This window comes from Pogoniulus pusillus, chromosome 6 (assembly GCF_015220805.1).
Source record: "Pogoniulus pusillus isolate bPogPus1 chromosome 6, bPogPus1.pri, whole genome shotgun sequence".
Lineage (NCBI taxonomy): Eukaryota > Metazoa > Chordata > Aves > Piciformes > Lybiidae > Pogoniulus > Pogoniulus pusillus.
This window is the reverse complement of record NC_087269.1, coordinates 37282987-37294156: the sequence shown is the minus strand read 5'-3', so window position 1 is coordinate 37294156 and position 11170 is coordinate 37282987. Positions and strand designations below refer to the sequence as shown.

Sequence of the window (11170 nt, the reverse complement as noted above, 5' to 3'; positions counted from 1 at the left end):
GGAGCACGCCTCTTGCTAGAAGTGCATATAAGTCACTGCATCACAGAAATAAAGTGGATTTGACCATCTAACCATATTGGTGAACAAAGAGTCATCTTCCCATAGCACTCCACCAAACGGTTTTTCTCCACACACAGGCAGAACAGAAAGAGTTTATGCTCCCTTGTTTATCCACACCATGAACAAGGATCAGATTCTCTCAGGGCTTTGTGCCTGGCATCATGACTCTGATGCCAAACACATCAAGATGCCTGAAAGACTGGAAGGGAAATGGAGCTGTTAGCCAGTGTTCTCCGTGGGGATCCAGAGCCTTGAAATAAAGCCTCTCATTCTTGTAAAGTAATTAAACCTCAGGATGAGATGCAAGCTAGATCTTATCCTCTCTGTCAGGTGTTTTCAGTGGTAGTGTGTGCAACTCCACTGATACATGAACCATTTGGAACTGGTAGTTGTGCGCTGGATTGTGCAAATCATGATAGCCTCTGTCTCTGTACTGACCTTTTCTTCCAGAAAGATGTACAATCATTTTTAGTACATCAGCCCAAACAAGCAGCACATTCACTGCTAACTTTTTGGTACAGCTCAGGCACCTGGTACCTGCTATTGCCAATCAAGCTGTGTTTAGGGATTCTGTTTTGAGGCATTTACTGGGAAACGTCATTGGATTGGTTGTGGTGCTTGTACTACTGAAAGAGCTTGAAGCATTTTACCCTGGATTTTTATGGGAAGTGAACTGCCAGAATGAAATACCTCAAAGAGGAGACCAAGTGCAATTAATGAAGTAAGTATTGATTTGAGATGTCAGATCTAAGGGAGTTTCTGCACGTGGGACTCTGCTAGAGTGTAGAGTAAGTAGGTTCTCCAGACAAAAAGTCTCTCGCTCTTGCAGTGTCACAGTAGTTTCTTGAAGTAAATATTTCTATAATCATGTTTATATACATGGAAAAGTGAGAAATACCAGACATGAAAATCATGACACGACAGAATGAACCAAATGTTCAGAGGGAAGGATACTATTCTCTTACTTCTTGACTTAATTCCTGATAACCAGAGTGTTATTTCTAAGTGTCATGGATGAGAAAGTCAACATGAGCCAGCAATGTATGCTTAATTCCTGATAACCAGAGTGTTATTTCTAAGTGTCATGGATGAGAAAGTCAACATGAGCCAGCAATGTGTGCTTGCAGCCCAGAAAGCCAACAGTGTGTTGTCTATATCAAAGGAGCATGGCCAGCAGATTGAGGGAGGGGATTTTCCACATCTGCTCTCATGAGACCCCATGAGGGGTGCTGTGTCCAGCTCTGGAGCCCTCAGCACAAGAAGGATATGAAACTGTTAGAGCAGGTACAGAGAACAAAGATGATCAGAGGACTAGTGCACCTCTGCTGTGAGGACAGGCTAGGAAAGTTGGAGATGAGAAGGCTCCAGGGGGACCTTAGAGCAGCCTTCCAGTATTTGAATGGGGCTACAGAAGACTGGAGGGAGACTTTGTACAAAGGCATAGAGTGACAAGTTATGAGAACATGGCTTCAAACTGGAAGAAAGTGGGCTTAGATTAGACATTAGAAAGAAAATCTTCCCCATGAGGGTGGTGAGGCCCTAGAAGAGATTTCCCAGAAAGCATGTGAAGGCTCCAAGCCTGGAAGTTCAGGGTGAGGTTGGACTGAGCAACCTGGTCCAGTAAAAGATGTCTCTGGCCATGGCAGCGGGCATGGAACTAGATGATCTATAAGGTCCTTTCCAGCCCAAACCATTCTATCATGCTATGGTTTAACAGTCCTTAAGGAGCAAGAATAGCCAACTGCAGTGCTGTCTGTAGGCTGTTTTTTAAATGGTAAGGGTTTTTTTTGAAGGAATTAATGCTTTGCTCTCAAACTAATATAATTCTGTGGTTTATAATGAAGGACTTCTGGGGGCCACAGTTTTTTTGAAGAGCTGTTGGGTTACATCAGGAACACTAACAGAATGATGGCAGCCATTCTTACAGACAGAGCCAGCAGTGATGAAGCATGTAACTACAGGCTGTCTGTCCCAGCTGGAGAATATGTTGAGATGTTGAGGTGCTGGAAGGTGTCCAGAGAAGGGCGATGAAGCTGGTGAAAGGCCTGGAACACAAACCCTATGAGGAGAGGCTGAGGGAGCTGGGGGTGTTCAGCCTGGAGAAGAGGAGGCTCAGGGCAGACCTCATTGCTGTCTACAATTACCTGAAGGGAGGCTGTAGCCAGGTGGGGGTTGGCCTCTTCTCCCAGACAACCAGCAATAGAACAAGGAGACACAGTCTCAAGTTGTGCCGGGGGAGGTCCAGACTGGATGTTAGGAGGAAGTTGTTGCCAGAGAGAGTGATTGGCATTGGAATGGGCTGCCCAGGGAGGTGGTGGAGTCACCATCTCTGGGGGTGTTGAAGCAAAGCCTGGATGAGGCACTTGGTGCCATGGTCTAGATGACTGGATAGGGCTGGGGGATAGGTTGGACTGGCTGATCTTGGAGGTCTCTTCCAACCTGCTTGATTCTATGATTCTATAATTCTATTTCTTCAAATCATTATCATGAGCATCCAGTTGAAATAATGGTTTGCATTATGGGCTCACTCTGATCATTTCAAATCCCCTGTTGCAGTACCCTTTCTGAGAACTAGGAGTGGCCAACTGCCTTGATTTTATCATGGTATTTGGGATATTGGACACCCACAGAGACAAACAGTTTGGTGGGAGGGTGGTGGTTTGTTTTTCTATTTTTCACAGCAGTTTGTAAAAGGAACATTTAGATGTTTGGGGTTTCAATCCTGCCATTGTTATCTACAGGAAAGCTGATTAGACCTGAGATGAGAAGTGCATGTCCCACCATACAGGTCTCAGGGGTGAGTCTCTGGAGAGCAAAGTGTGCAATAAACAGTGGTGTGAGGACACAGCCCCACACCTTCAGTGCAAGACTGAGGTGTTTCCAAGAGTGACCAGAGGATGCCAGTATAGAAGCTGTGCCTGCAGTACAGAATTTGCTGTACAAAGCCAGTGCACTTTCCAAGGCTGGGCTGATAATCTTCACAGCATTTACATGATCTTTGTCTTTAAACAACGAAAAAATTCTCTTCTGATGGAACATGGAGATGTTCTCTCATGCAATTTGCATCTAAACTGTTTCAGTTCTGCACAAGTTTCTGATGCAGGCTGGGACATCTGTAGGCCTGAGGTGTCGGAGGCCTGATTGGACAGATGAGGTGATGAACTGAAACCAGTCACTTTGTATCCAGATGTGCAGGGTGAATCCACGCGTGCAAGGCAGATAGATACCCATGAAGCTCCCAAGCTGAGCTGACAGCTGATGTTGGCAGCTTCTTTAGTTATTTTTATGTAAGGATGAGCTCTTGAACAGCTTTTCTGGCACATTAGACAAAGCATGCTTTCCTTCATCGCTGATGCTGGCTTCTGTGTATTCCCATGTTCCAGGAATGCAGGAATGCCCTGGCAGCACTGCAGCCCCTGTAAAGCAAATCTGTGTGTATGTCCATTCTACTCCGTGCCAGGGTGCCTGGCAAAAAAAACTGCCAAAATTTATGTTATTTCATACCAGAGAAAATCTTTATGTCTGGTATTTAGCAACATACAGCAAGATTTTCAGTGTTTTGGCACTCAGATTGCTTTCCTACTCTGGAAGGTAAAGAACATGACTTGTTACAACAATAACTGCTTTATTTTATAGCCCCTCTAAAGCATTTTTACGTCTTGAATAGTCTGTAAAATATGTGGGGAGAACATAGGAAATAAACAGGCCAGGGCTTTGTGTTGCTGTAAGGAGATCTCTGCCTTTGCATTTCCATTGCTTGCTCTTTCTTGGGATGAGAGGAGAGCAAAGTCTGTGCCATGCACCTTTACCCACCCCCTGGCTGAATGGGTGGTATGGATGCCTGCAGAAGGGATGTCTCTATGGTGCGCCGTGTCTGGAAGTACATTGAGCACAACCTAACCCTTGCAAGTAGCAGCTAACTCAATGAGCAATTAATGGATACCTAGGGGACGAGGTGTTACAGCCTCAAGACAAAGGAGGAGGAGCACTGGCAAGTTTTATTTGACACAAAGAAGGGAAAAGCCAACCTGTGGCTTAATTTCCATTTGTTAGGTAATAGTATAGCTTGAAACAAGCCCATTTCTAGGTGACTGGAAATTAAACTGAGTGCTGTCAGGCAAACAAATGATGTAGCCTCAAGGTAGCATATAAATTCTGGATAATCACAAGTGCATAAGCCTGTGCTGGAGAGCCAGAGCTAATAAACACCAGTGAGGGAACAGAAATGAACCTCGGCACAGTCCCTCCAGCAGCCAAGTATTCATGGACAGTGTCACATGTCAAGCAGAGGTGGGAAGAATGTGCATTTATTGAGCAATTTGAAATGTTGATAGGGTTGCAAACTGAAACCTCTTGTCAGCCACAGAGAGACGTGCAGGCATGGAGTGATAAGCCTGCATGCAGCCTGAAGCACTGACCAAGAAAAGGTTTGTCAGACTGAAGGTTCATCAATTAGATTTTCTCTAATACTTTCCTGAGACAAATTGGTGTTTCAGGCAGAGGGATCCAGGCTGTTTTGCCCCAGTTTGCAGTAGTAATTAGCTTCACCAACTGCTGCCCTACCCTAGGGCACCTGAACTCACTGGGTACCACATTATCCGGCATAGCGTGCTGCTTTTGGGCATGTCCACAGCTGCCTTGGGTTTTCTGAGTGATGGACAACTAACTCCTGGCTTACCTTAAGCCAATTCAGATGCAGGCAGGATGACAAAGTGATTAGCAAATTCATGGGTTCGCATCTGTATTTCATGGTCTATTTATTTTATCTATCAACTGTTTCCATTGCACCTAGGCTGGGGCAGGGCCAGCTCAGCAGGCCCAAGGCAGGCAGAGAAGCAGCAGGCAAAATGTGGAGCTGAAACACAAAGCTGTTGCATATGTGTAGCAAATAACCTGGGAAATAAAAGAAGGATTTATAGGTTTGGTGCAAATCCCATCGTATGCCAAATGCAGTAAAAACTGTACTTCTGGTTCCAAGTTTCTCTACACAGCAATGCTTTGCTTGTTTGGGGTCTCCTTGATTCAGATACTCTCTGGCCTTAGAGGGTGAAGGATGTGAACAACAGGTCTTCTGAGGAGTGGCTGAGGAAACTGAGGTTGTTTAGTCTGGAGAAAAGGAGGCTGAGGAGGAACCTCGCTCTCTACAACTCCCCGAAATGAGGCTGGAGTGAAGTAGGGATTAGTCTCCCCAGTGACAACTGGTAGGACAAGAGGAAACAGCTTCAGGTTGTGCTAGGGGAGGTTTAGTTTGGACATTAAGAAAAAATTCTTCCCCCAAAGGGTTGTCAAGTCCTGGAAGAGGCTGCCTAGGGGAGTGGTTGAATTCCCATCCCTGGAGATGTTTAAAAGCCACAGAGATGTGATGAGGGACATGGTTTAGCATCAGACTTTGTTTAGAAAGAGTTGGATAATGATTGGACTTAATAATCTTCAAGGTCCTTTCAAAAACAAAAACTCACACACCAAAACAATTTTAAAAACAAACAAAACCCAACAAGGCCAAATGAACAAACAAAAAAACCAAACCCCACCTTGCTCCTGTTAGAGATGAGCTTGTTCCCTGGGTATGAAATGTTTGTTTAAAATACTGCTGGTTCTGTGAATGGCAGGATTTCCCCTGAAACTGGAGTGTGGATTCTGAAACTGGTCTCCATTTTGTGCTGCTGGAGACCTTCAGTGGAGCCAAGATGTCCCTTGTGAGTACACAGTACCTGGCACAGCCTAAGACATCAGTCTGCAACTGGGACGCTCTGTCTGGTTGGCCTTAAGCGAGTCTCTTACCTGTGTTCCTGGCTTGGCAGCAGAAGCAGAAGGATAAAACCATAAATAACTGTGATTGCTTAGCTGCTCAGAATGTTGCTGAGTTGTAGGTCATCATGAAAAGGACACTTCTGAAATTATTAGCAACCATGGTGTGTATGACTCGAATAACAACAAACTGGGGCAGACAGCGAAGTGTGAGAAAGGCAGCACAGAAAGCAAGCTGTGGTTGCAGCCAAATCCTGCGTGCTGGAAGTGAAGGAAATTTATCTATCCACAGGGCTTAGTAATATTACACTGAAATGTTTCAATGACTTGGACCCCAGTATAATTTCAGGAGGATCATGGGGATCATTAGCTTTTTTCCTACCCACAGAGTTTCCATCTCTGTAAGGAAGGCTCCTAATCAGTGGGTAGCAAAGGCGCTGACACTTGAGATAAAAACACCAATTAGATCAGTGATTTCTGTCTTTTCCCCTCTGACAAAGATGTTCTCTGCACTGTCACCAGAACAGGGACCTGTCTGCCCAGCTTTTACATTTAAACAATGTTTACTGAAAATACTATCAGTAGAAGATGGGTTTATGCTTTGGCAACAGGCTGTCATGCACACTGGTAACACTCTGCTGCCAGCTCATCTGTAGGAGAGCAGAGAGGATGAGAGGAAGAAAATACTGGGTTTGGATCAAGCTGAGAAGCAGACAGAAAGCAACTGTCTGCTGGGTTCTTGGAGACTAAGCCTGCACTGCACAAGGCTGCCACAGGAATGGATTCAATTATGCTGCAAACTTTATTACTGAAACATTCAGCTGGGAAACCACAAGAAAACATTTTTAAACTTGATTTCTGAAGTTCAGGAAAAGGAGTATGCAACCATTTATTGTTTGCTACCAGCCTCAATAGGCAACAAGAAGAGCAAATATTGAGTGGGATGGATGAGCTTGATGCAAAAGCCCCTTCACATCATCAAAGCCTTTTCCTGTTCATAGACCCTCTCATACCAGATGCTCCTGTCTCATTTTATATGCACTGAGTACAGAGCAACTTCTGTTGAGATCAATCCTTTCTAGATTGGTGGAAGCTGCTTACTTCTGCTCATTCTGCTTCCTTAACTCACTTCATTATTACATGAAATATTGATAGTCTTCCCTGACATTTGTTTGGCATCTTTGGCCATGCATCAGCAGGGCAGGACACCCAGAACACTGCTGAGCTACACAAATAAAGCCTCCCTTGCTGTTCAGCAGACACATGCCCTCACTTGTTCCCACTTGCCATCCCCAGCCATGTGCCCAGCTATCCGTCTGGGTGGATGAAATTCAGCCCCAGATTCATTCCTGATGACATCTGTGTTGTCTGCTTGCATATGCTCATGATTAATGTTTAGGCTCTGTTTGGTAATGAGTTCTAAATCTTCCTTTGAGCTGTCATGTAGTTTCCTTGTTCACTAATGATGCTCGCTCTTGGAAGAAGTCTATGTGCTGTGTGCACTTCAGCTTGGATGGATGGGAAATGTTATTGCTGGAGCAGATTGCTTCTAAAGGCCACCTCCCAAAGTGAAGCCAAGCAGACATGTCTTTGAGTACTGCAGAGCCACCTTCAGCCTGCAGTATTTTGCTGAGCTTGTGACTTTATCAAATACCTCTTCCCAAAGAAATCACGGAATAGTAGGAATTAGAGGGGACCTCTGAAGAGCATTTAGTCAAACTCCCCTGCTAGAGCAGGATTTCCTAAGGTAAATCACTTGGGAATGTATCTAGGCAGGTTTGGAATCTCTCCAGAGAAGGAGACTCCACAGCCTCTCTGGACAGCCTGTTCCAGTGCTCCAGCACCCTCACAGTGATGACTTTTTTTTCCCTTTTGTTTACACAGAACCTCCTGTAATACAGTTTGTGTACACTGCCCCTTGCCCTGTCACTGGACACCACTGAGAAGAGTCAGGCTCCATCCTCCTGACACTTGCCCTTTAGATATTGATAAGTATTAATAAGATCCCAGTCAGTCTCCTACAGGCTGCACAGATCTAGCGTCCTCAGCCTTTCCTCACAACATAGATGCTGCAGTCCCCTCATCATCTTAAGTCTCTCTGATGCACTCTCTCCAGTAATCCCTTGTCTTTCTTGAACTGAGGAGCCCAGACCTGGACACTGTTCCAGATGAGGCCTCACCAGGGCAAAGTAGAGGCAGAGGAGAACCTCCTGTTGGACCTGCTTGCTATACTCTTCTTAATGCACCCCAGAAGACCATTTGCCTTCTTGATTGTGAGGGCACATTGTGGGTTCATGGTCATCCTGATGTCCACCAGGATCTCAGGTTCTTTTCCCCAGAGCTCTCTCCACCAGGTCAGCCTCCAACCTGCACTGGTATGTGGGGTCGTTCTTCCAGAACAAGCAGAAATGGAGGGAAAATGGAGGAAAATGCAGGTGTGGGTTTTTTTGCCAAATCCCCCTGGTGGGTACAGTGGTGGATAGTGTACATCAGTGATGTACTCAAACTTCAGGGCTAATTCTTACAGAATCACAGAGTGCTTTGAGTTCGAAGGGGCTTTGAAGCTTATCTAGTCGAACCCCCTGCAGCACTGAGCACGGACATCCATCTTCAACTAGAGCAGGCTACTCAGGGCCCTGGCCTGAAATGTGTCCAGGGATCGGGTGTCTACCACCTATCTGGGCAACCTGGGAGAGTGCTTCACCACTCCCTGTGTGAAAAAAGCCCGCAGCAAGCGCTACTGGGTGGACCTTTTCTGCTCTCCTCCTGTTCCTCTCCCGGGCCGGCCGTGCCGCCAGGAGTCACTCTCGGCCTCCAAACGGGGCAGAGGAGCCGCGACCAGCCTGTCCCGCTGCCCGGCCGGGCTGCGGGCTGAGGCGGTGCTCGCCGCCGCGCCCCCTTCCCCACCTGATCGCTGCCTGGCATCGCTGCTTTGGATTATTCCCCTTCTTTTTTTCCGACACGCTCCTTCAGAGCGATGTTAACCGCCGGGGATACCCGCTCAGGGCGGCGGCCAGGCATCTTTCCACCCCGTTTACCTCACAGAGACACCCCCACTGCACGGGTCCCCAACCGGGGCGGGGGCCCCGTCGGGGCTCCGCAGGTGCGGGCCGGGCCCTGCCTGCCTTCGCCAGCCCCGCTCAGGAAGTGACAAGCGCATTTCCTCCTCCCTCCCTCTTTCCCTCCCTCCCTCCGCCCGCCCCGCCCGCAGCACGGCGGTGGCGGCGGCGGAGGCAGCGCGGCTCGGAGCGGAGCCCACAGCCGGCCCGGCCGGGCCGCGCCGCCGCCACCACGGTAAGAGCCCTGCCCGGGCCCGGACCCAGGCCGCTCTGTGCTGTCTCTCGCGGCCTGCCTGGGGGTCCCGCTGAGTCGTCCATGGGGTGGGGGGTCCGGACAAAGGGCGGCAGTGCCCTGCACGGGGTACAGAGGGGTTTGGGGGGCGCGGAGAGCAGCGGCGGCCTCCCGCAAAGATGGGTCACCCTCGCCAGTCCCTCCGCACTCCGCTCCGGCGAGGTCCCCGCTGCGCCTGAGCGGAGCGGGGCTGGGGGCTGCCTGCCTTTGTGCCGCTGGGTCTGTGCCTGCCGCGGCTCTCGGTGCCCGGGAGGCGAGCGGTTAGCGGGGGTTCAGGGCAGCTCAGCGCTGCGCAGCTGGGCCGCCTTCGAGCGCCCAGAGGGAGCGGGGCGCTGCGCGCACGGCTCCGGGCATGTGCCCCAGCGGCGGCGTGGGCTGCGTGCGGCGCGCCGGGGAGAGCGCTTGAGGACGGGCTTGGGTCACCCGGACGGGTTGTGGGGGATCGTCGCCGCCCCGAAGCTGAGCCGTCCTCTCCTCCTCACGTTATTCTGCCTCTGGAATTTCTGCCACCAAATGAATCAACACGTGCTTTCCTTTCTGCGGCCCCAGCGGGATGTTTCACTGCAACTTGGATGTTGGCGAGCTCGCTGCAAAGCTCCCCAGGTCGGGGGTCTCGGGACTGTAAGCCGAGGGGAGCAGTGGATATGGTTGAGCATCACTGCAAAGATACTCCCCAGCCCAACTCGGGCCGTCGCACAGCTTCCTGCAGTGGTTTTCACACCTGGGATGTGCGAGGTAGCTCATGGTGGTGAGGACTTGTATTGTCAGGCTTTGCCAGCTGCGCTGTCACCCTCGCGGAGGGTCTTCAGCACCAAACGAGACTTTTGGCTTGCTGTGGGAAGTGCTCTGGCAACCAGGTTGTCCTAGAAAGTCTTTAAAAGTGTTCTTTTCCATTCAGTGACATCAGGTCATTCCAGTTGTACTGTGGATGAAGTCTTGACATATAGCTGTGCATGAAGATTTCATTAATAGGGGTTTTCTCCCCAACAATTTTGAGATTTAATTTACCCGAAGGAGAAAGGGAGCATACAGCAACATAGTGTCTGTCACCGGGCAGTGCCACTGCCTCTCTTGGTGCCGTGCAGTCTCCATAGATGCTGGTGTACCTTGGCAGGGCATCCCCTCCTCCCCTTAAGAAATCCTCTAGAGTAAAAAGTCAGCGTAATTTGTTATGAATTAGGCTGATAGACCAAGCTTCAGCTTGCAATTGGAACCAGATGTGCATATTTTCCTTTCAAATCCTCAAACAATAATAAAAACTCTGTTTTGACAGATTAAAGACTACTTGCAAATTGCAGAGGTAGCAGCGTCAGGCAAGAAAACTGTGGAAGCAGGGAGGACTATGAGCATCTCTGCTTGCCTCTCGCCAGCGTTGGGTATCCTAGAGTGCAGGAGGCTGCTGCTGTTGCCTTGCCTCCCATCACAGATTCCCTCAGCCTGCCTCTGACACAGGCAGAAATACTTACTAGGGTTTGGCTGAGGGCTGGAAATAGAAATAAAGAACCCCCAAAACAATGTAGATAATGTTTGTGGAGAAAATATTTGAGGCAGGTCACTGAACAAGATTAATTGGAATGATAGTAAAACAAACCATGAATTTCAGAGCGGTTTGCTCCGTCCTTACCTGTCAGAGAGAGCTTCTGATTTTTTTTACTTTGTTTTTTAAAGTCCTCCAGAGCCTGAAGATGCTTGTGGTGGTGAGTGTGTTGTGTTAGACCCAGCTCTGGTGCAGGATTAGGGTTGTTCACTCCATGCTGGAGGCACTTCACTGGGAGAAAGACACAGTCTTTTTGCTTTCAAAAGTGAAGGTGAAAACCCTACCAAACAACCTGCTGTAGAATTGTTTCCTTCTTTCCATTTCAAAGGAGATAAGGACACCTCCACCAAGCACAGTCCTGCCAAGCATGGCCACACGTGCCAGTGGTTTTGCAGCTGAATCCAGATTTTCTCACTTCCAGGTTAAACAAAGAGGAGGGAGGGAAACTTTGGTGACTTCCAACTCTGCACAGGG

At 48.5% G+C, this 11170-nt stretch overlaps 1 protein-coding gene across 1 annotated transcript in view; it reads left to right on the top strand.

Annotated features, from left to right (window-relative positions):
* Positions 1-9016: 9016 nt before the first annotated feature.
* FAM53B (family with sequence similarity 53 member B) overlaps positions 9017-11170 on the top strand; it is a 57666-nt gene continuing 55512 nt past the window's right edge. Inside the window, exon 1 of the mRNA XM_064145274.1 lies at positions 9017-9102. The gene's annotated coding sequence lies outside the window, so the exon portion shown is untranslated. The remainder of the gene's footprint in view (positions 9103-11170) is intronic.